The following is a 7,232-nucleotide window of genomic DNA, read 5'->3' as shown; positions in this document are numbered from 1 at the left end:
CAAAGAAGGGTTTTGCAGTGTTATCCTTCTTCACTTCCTCTATGTTCTCTGGCGACAGCAACCTCATGTTTAGGTTCCACATTCCTCTGCTCATCTTCTAGTCCTCCTGTCAGTGACGGGAGGCAGTGGTCAGAGAAGAAAACTGGCATGACATCAGTGGTTCTGACTGTGAAGATCTTCAACACAAAGAGGAAGTCTATCCGTTGAGCCATTGATCTCAACCAAGTGGGCTGCAGCTTTGCTCTAACTGTAGGGTTGCTGAAGGCATCACACGGAGTCTGGAGGAACTGTCCATTCTGCTCACTCCACCGCCAGATCATCCAGCCGCATCGATGATGCAGTTGAAATCATCGGCCAAAATAGCCAGCTTGGAAGGCAGTCAGCCTCTCACAAGGTGTACACATTGATCAGCTGGTGAAGGGGAGGGGGTGTTACACTACTGTATGTTAAATCTACCACAAGGAGACGTCTTCCAACCACCTCCTTAACCTGATTGCAAAGTTGCCTCCCCGCAGCGCGATACCCAGACCAGAGGTGTGATAATCGTTCTCCCCCAACCACGGAGGCGTAGAAGCCCACACTCTTATATGAAAGTCACATCTGCCTTGACTTTGGTGTAATTGCACATCACGTAATGTATTTGATATTGCACATTTTACATTGCTATTTTAATCTCCAATGTTGTTCATTGGACTCTCTAGTTTGCAATCCTTACAGTCCTGTGTCTACCAGTTTGCCCTCTGCAACATGATTTTGGGCTCAGGAGCTGATCATCCTCTGGGAATGGGGCAAAGTTGATGGGACATCTATCTGTGCTCCTGCTTCTCCATCGACTATCTGACTTGTATTCTCTTCCCGGAGCTGAGGGTGGGGCACCAGTCTCAGATTGCTGGGGCTATGAGCATTGGCATCTACTGCTCATACTGCAGGGGTGGGGTGTTGCTGTATATCCCAAGATCAGGTCTACTCATAACCCTTTTGTACTCCCTTTTTTCCCCTCTGCCCTAGTGCTTCCTCTGCCTTCATTTTGTGCTCATGATGAGAGGTTGCTGGTTTCTATTTCTGCCTTGACCCTTTTCCTCTCATTGCTTGTGCCACTGGTTCCAAGTTTCTTCTATGGAGCAGCTTTTTGGTTTCTCTTTCTTTTACGTACATAAATACAGCACAGTAACAGGCCATTTTGGCCACTAGTCCATGCCACCTAATTTACACCCCATTAAACCACACCTCTGGGATGTTTTGAATGGTAGGAAGAAACCAGAGCCCCAGAGAAAACCCACGCGGGCACAGGGAGAATGCATCGAGTCCTTACAGACAGTTCGACACATGGTGCTGTAAAGTCGTTGTGCTAACCGCTTCGCCTATCCTGCTGCCTCTGTCTTGACAGTCTGCCATTTTCCCTCTGCAGCTTCCTCCTCAATTAACTTTGTCTCCTCGGGAGGGGCCTCTGGCCTCATGGCTGGTGTTTGGCAGCAGATATGCTTTCAGTTTCCTCACTTCTCATGGTCTCGGTCTCTACTGCAGTCTCCATTGCATTCGAGGTTGAGTTGACCTTGCTGGGGTAGTGATGTTGGCAGTTTTCCCCTCTTGTTTTCTGTGATTAGGTGGCTACCCATTTTAGGTAAGCTTCCTGCTTCCCCTCACGAGTTCCAGCACTTGCTCTTGCAGTTCTTGGTTTGGTGGCTTTCCTGGTTGCAGTTCTTATAGATGATTGAGCTGCATTGGGCTGCCACAAGTCCAGGTTTGCTGCACACCCTGGTATGTCCAGTGTAGACCAAGTAACCACAGTTCCCAGCAATGGCAAACATCAAGAATGGGAGCAGGGAAGGGTAGATGATTGCCCCTTTGCTGTCCTTTCATAGGAGCAGCTATGTCTTGAATGGCGAGAGTGGTGCCACCTTCCCCTTCTGTAGGTCCCAAAGCATCCTCTGTCATCCTGCCAAGATCTTGAATGTCTCATCAAAGTGAATGTTATCCTGATATCCTGGAGGCAGTAGTTGCCCTTCACCTCAAATTTGCAGCATTCCTTCAAGACCTTCCTGATAAAGAGGTCATTGGAAATCGTTGTCTCTTCACTCATGTTCTTCCCTGTCACCCTGACAGCATTCTGGATTCTTTGTCCTCCTAAGAAGTTTGATGCTGTGGCCATCCTTGTGGAGGTGTGCTTACTGCTGGTCCCCCAATCATGGAGAGATGCCACCCATTCGTCAATAGGCCAGCTCACACCAGAAGATCTCTTCGGCTCCTGTGGTCCTCTCAGTTGTCTTCTTCTTCCTTCTTTCTTGATGAGACAACTTCTCATAGATCCAGATGCCTAGCGCACAGAAGGTGAATTGCACTTGACCTTAGCCAAAAGGACGACTATAAAATGATGAAGGGAATAGATAAAACAGTGGTAGAAATGTTTTTTTCTGCTGGTAGATGAGACTTTAACTAAGGATAAAGCCTCAAGATTCAAGGGACTAGATTTAGGACAGAAATGAGGAGTAAATGCTTCTCCCAGAAAGTAGTGAACCTCTGGGATTCTCTGCCCAAGGAAGCAGTAGAGCCTGCCTCATTCAACATTTAAGCTAGAATATATATTACAGCACAGTACAAGCCCTTCGGCTCTTGATGTGGTGCCAAACCATATATTCCTTTAAAAAGTACTAAACCCTTCCGACTTCATAACCCTATTTTTATTCTATCCATGTGCCTAAGAGTCTCTTAAATGCCCCTAATGTTTCAGCCTACACTACCAAGCCTAGCAAGGGAGTCCAAGCACCCACAACTCTCAGTGTAAAAACAAACTTCCCTCCCTTCACTTTGTACATATGACCTTGCCTCATTTTCTAATCCTGTAACAGTAAATCTCCTCTGCACCCTCTCCTTAGCTCCTCTAAATAGATAATTTTCCAACTGTGCAAAATCTACGGGGAACATTTAGATGGTGCTAAATCTCAATGGTGGAGCAGGATGGACGGGCTGAATGGTCTTCTCCTGCACCAAAGTCCTTACATCGTTATACGGAAGTGGCATCAGAGGCAAGACGGGATGGTGAAATAGAGGGTCTGAGCTCTGGCAGAAAGAGTTGAGGCGAGCACAGGCCAGGACTGATCCTATTGTAATAATCTCCCTGATATATTCAGCATAACGTTCACCCAAGCAACTTCAAAGTTCCGGCGCCCTCCCGCCCGAACACGTTGCGCAGACTCACACTGGTTGGTCAGCTGACCGGCAAGTGTCCAATGGGATGTGATCAATGGTGGCCGGCAGCGGTGGGATCGTGCTGAAGCGTGCCCAAGGTTGATGGAGCCACGCTGAGGCGGAGAGGGTGGCTTGAGACCACCGTGGTCGGGAACGCGGAGCACGGCCAGAGATGAGCGCGGATGAACGGTGAGCGAAGGGAAGGGGCGGGGTTCTTGATCATCTGACTCGGAGCGACCAATGAGCGGCGGGTAATGGCGGCGGTGCCCGGCTCGCGCTCGCTCGCTGCTGCCTCGGGCCCAGCCTCGCGCTGTTCGCCGTTACCCTGGTTACTCGGCCCGCCGCCCGCCTGCCTGCAGGTGAGTTACCCGCACCCGCGGAGGTTGGGAGTAGGGGAAAGAAGGCTGGCGTGCAAGCAGGGTGCAATCGGCGCAGCAGGACCGCTGATTATTGCCCTCCCCCCCTCCTCCCCTGCACCCGCTCATAAACCACAGGCCTCAGGAATGGGCCTAATGCTGGCGCCACAGGCCCAAGCCCACAGTCTGACTTACCGGGGCGAGAGCAGTGGTCGACGTCTTGGTGGCTGGGGTACAAAAGGTGCCCACACTCGGTGTTGGGCTCCCTTCGCCTCGGGCATGGGAATGAGTGAGGGTGCAGAACCTTCTGATTGGCTTATGGGGTTCTGACAGTGCCGAGCTGCTGGGTCCCTCCACCCGGGAGGAGCACAGGCATCTCACGCTTGGATTTGGGACGAGTGCAAGGGGATGGGTTATATTATTTCTGGCCTTCGTTTAATTGTTCCTGTAAATACAGGCACAGTTGCACGGACGGGCAATGAATTAAAACTTTGCAAGGTGTGAGATTAGCCTTCAGTGTAACAAGTTTCCTACTCTTGAGTTGGCATCAAATTGTGCTTGGACTGACCATTCAAGCAAGGTCAAATTATTCTCAGTCCTATGGACATTGCATTGGATGTGGAAGTATGCAGAGTCTCGAGGACCCAGTTGTATTTGAAAAGAGGGTAGAGTAGGGGAAATGAACAAGTGATACATACTGACATCCTGAAGTTTGTTGCTTTCACCAAGTTTACAAGCTTCACTTGCGCTATCTATTCAATTGTGAATTGTAGTTGTGAGTGCAGGTAAAGTGATCTTGAATGTGATTTTGTAGATTCAGGGTATTGGTCTAAATTAGGCTGTATATAGACTATTGAACATTTTAAAATGTTTCCTGTTTTGAGCTTATAATTGGATTGTTTTAATAACTAAATAGCTGAAACATTTGATGGGCTTCTTTTTTAACCCATGCTGGTCAGTTTGTTGTCATGTGGTTAATGAACACATCAATTTTGCACTGCATTATTGTCATAAAGTTTTACAGTATGAAAACAGATCCTTTGGCCCAATTTGTCCATGCTGACCAACATATCATTCTAAGATTGTCTCACAGTTTTGGTCCATATCTCTCTAATCCCTTTCTATCAATGTACCTGTCTAAATGTCTTTTAATTATTGTAATTCTCCCCACCTCTACTATTTCTTCTGGCAGCTTGTTTCACATCCCTACCACTTTTCCATAATGCTGTGTGGAAAAATGTCTCCCACTCCTCCATCCCTTTAAAATCTTTTCCCTCTCACCTGAAATCCAAGATGCCTTGTGCTTGACTGGGTGAGGGGGGGGGGGGGGGGGGGGGAGGATGACATTATTTATCTCATCGTTTTAAGTCCTTTATAAGGACTTCTATGTTCAAGAGAGAAAATGCCTTTCCTTATAACTCAAGCTCACCAGTCCTGGTGACATTTTCATGAATCTTTTCTGCATTGTTTAAAGCTTAATAAGATGTTTCATATAGATGAGTGACCAAAACTACTCAACAGTTAGTGTGGTCTCATAAAAGTCTTGTACAGATGTATCATGACTTCCCAATTGCTGTACCCTGTCTACTGGTGTTGTCACTTTTGTGGAGCTATGTAGCTATACTGCCAAATTTTCTGTTTTTAACACTTTCCAGGTCCCTACCATTCGCTGTGTACATCCTACCCTGGCTTAACCTACCAAAGAGTAACACCTTGCATTTTCTGAGTTCAATTTCATCTGCTTGCTGCATGTTCCCTGTTCATTTATATCTTGTCATTTTACATTAGCATTCTTCACTATCTACTATACCACCAATATTGGCATTATCTGCAAACTTACCATTTTAACTACATTATCAACCAAACTGTTAATGCAATTGACAAACAATGTTTGACCCATCACAGGCTTCTGATCTGAATAACAACCCATCATTACACACTTTGATTTGAAACATTAAGCCAATCCTGTATTCAACTGGCCAACTCGATCTGGATCGCAAGCAATCTGTCTACTGTGTGGGTCCTTGTCCTTGTCAAAGGCCTTGCTATAGCCCATGTAGACAACCCCCCATGTCAATCTTTCTTCATGATTTCAAAAAATATCAATCATTTTTGAGAGAGATGATTTCTCACACCCTTATTGATTGTCCCTCATCAACCTTTGACTTTCCAAATCCTGAAAAATCCTGTCCCTTAGAATGCGCTAGTAATTTTCCCACCATTGATGTTAGGCTCTCTGGTTTTCTGGTACCTCTCACTTGGGTGAAGATGATGTAGGTGTATCTGAAAAGGCCTCTGCAATTTCTTCCGCAGATTCCTTTAACATTCTAGAGTATAGGCCCTGGTTATTTATTTACCTTTATGCACTTTCAGATCTTCTGCACCCTCTCCAATTTCCACCAGATTTCCTTAATATCCAAGTCTTTTTCCATGGTAAATGCAGACGGGAAATATTTGGGACCATCCCTATCCTCTTTATCTCCTTTCACAGGTAACCACGTTGATCTATAAGGGGACCTGTTTTCTCCCAATTTATCTTTTTTGCACTTAATATGCCTGTTAATCTGTTAGGATTACCTTTTCTGTCAAAACCATTTCATGTCCTTTTTTTACCCTCCTGATTTCCCTTTTAATTCCTGCATCTTGTCTATTCAAGAGATTTTGTTTGAACCAGCTGCTTATCACTCAATATAACTCCTCAGCTATGCCTCCCTAAACCTGCCAGCTTTGTCCTTTTCTCAAACATGAGCATGTTTGAACTTTATCTTACTTTTAAAAGCCATATCGTACTTTTAAAAGCCATCCACTTGCCAGATGTTCCTATACCTGGAAATAGTTACAATACTCATTCTTGTCCAGTTTGTTCGAGTAGATTAATGCACTCCTTGGTGTGGAAGCCACCTTGGTCCCAGATTCCAGTCTGCATCAAATGCATTGATCGCATTCAGGGGAAGTTTGAGATATTGTAGCAGTCTGTTAAATAGGTGGAAAACAAGCATTGTATGAATATCATAATTGTCCACTGATTCCTGCTTATCTTTATGGAAGGAGAGGATATGGCTCCACTGTAACATTACACATCCATGTGGGGCCTGTCAGGAATGAGTTTGAAAAATAACCCATCCTGGCCAGCTGGATCACAGTGTGATACGGTTGCAGCAGAGAAATTGATCGGAAGTCAATCCAGAGTCTCCCTCCTCCCCATTGACGTGATCTACCAGGATCTTTGTTTGATGAGGGCATGCAAAATCAATGAGGACCCCTTCCACTCTGCACACAGCAGTTTTTAACTTCTGTTAGGGAAGGGATACAGGAGTATCAGAACTAGCACCACCAGGCTGAGGACCAGTTTCTTCTCACAGATGCTACCCATCTCATATGTACAAAACAATATTTATATAGATAAAATGCTTGTCCTGCATATGTATTTTTTTTTGTCTGTATGTGTGTTATGTCTGGTTGTGTGCAAGTTTTGCGCCAAGTACTAGAGAATGCAGTTTTGTTGGGTTGTACTTGTACAATCAGATGACAATAAACGACTTGAAATAACAGTTGGTCTGGATACCAACTGTATTAGCACTGAAGGGTGGGGTGGGAGGGGGAGGGAGAAAGAGGGAGAAGTTAAGTTAGGGGGAACAAAAACAGCCCCATTGCAAAAGGTGACAGTAATTCCTGATAAAGGATTTAAAA

At 45.6% G+C, this 7,232-nt stretch overlaps 1 protein-coding gene across 6 annotated transcripts in view; it reads left to right on the top strand.

Annotated features, from left to right (window-relative positions):
• Positions 1 to 3,211: 3,211 nt before the first annotated feature.
• zc3h18 (zinc finger CCCH-type containing 18) overlaps positions 3,212 to 7,232 on the top strand; it is a 169,340-nt gene continuing 165,319 nt past the window's right edge. For 4 of the 6 annotated variants that reach the window (XM_069901981.1, XM_069901980.1, XM_069901979.1 and 1 more), the window contains exon 1: positions 3,212 to 3,375. The gene's annotated coding sequence lies outside the window, so the exon portion shown is untranslated. Of the gene's footprint in view, positions 3,376 to 3,439; positions 3,546 to 7,232 lie in introns of those variants that run through there. The other 2 variants (XM_069901977.1, XM_069901978.1) reach the window with 1 other exon arrangement.

This window comes from Narcine bancroftii, chromosome 10 (genome assembly GCF_036971445.1).
Source record: "Narcine bancroftii isolate sNarBan1 chromosome 10, sNarBan1.hap1, whole genome shotgun sequence".
Lineage (NCBI taxonomy): Eukaryota > Metazoa > Chordata > Chondrichthyes > Torpediniformes > Narcinidae > Narcine > Narcine bancroftii.
Note: the sequence above shows the minus strand (reverse complement) of the source record. Positions and strands in the feature narration are given on the sequence as shown.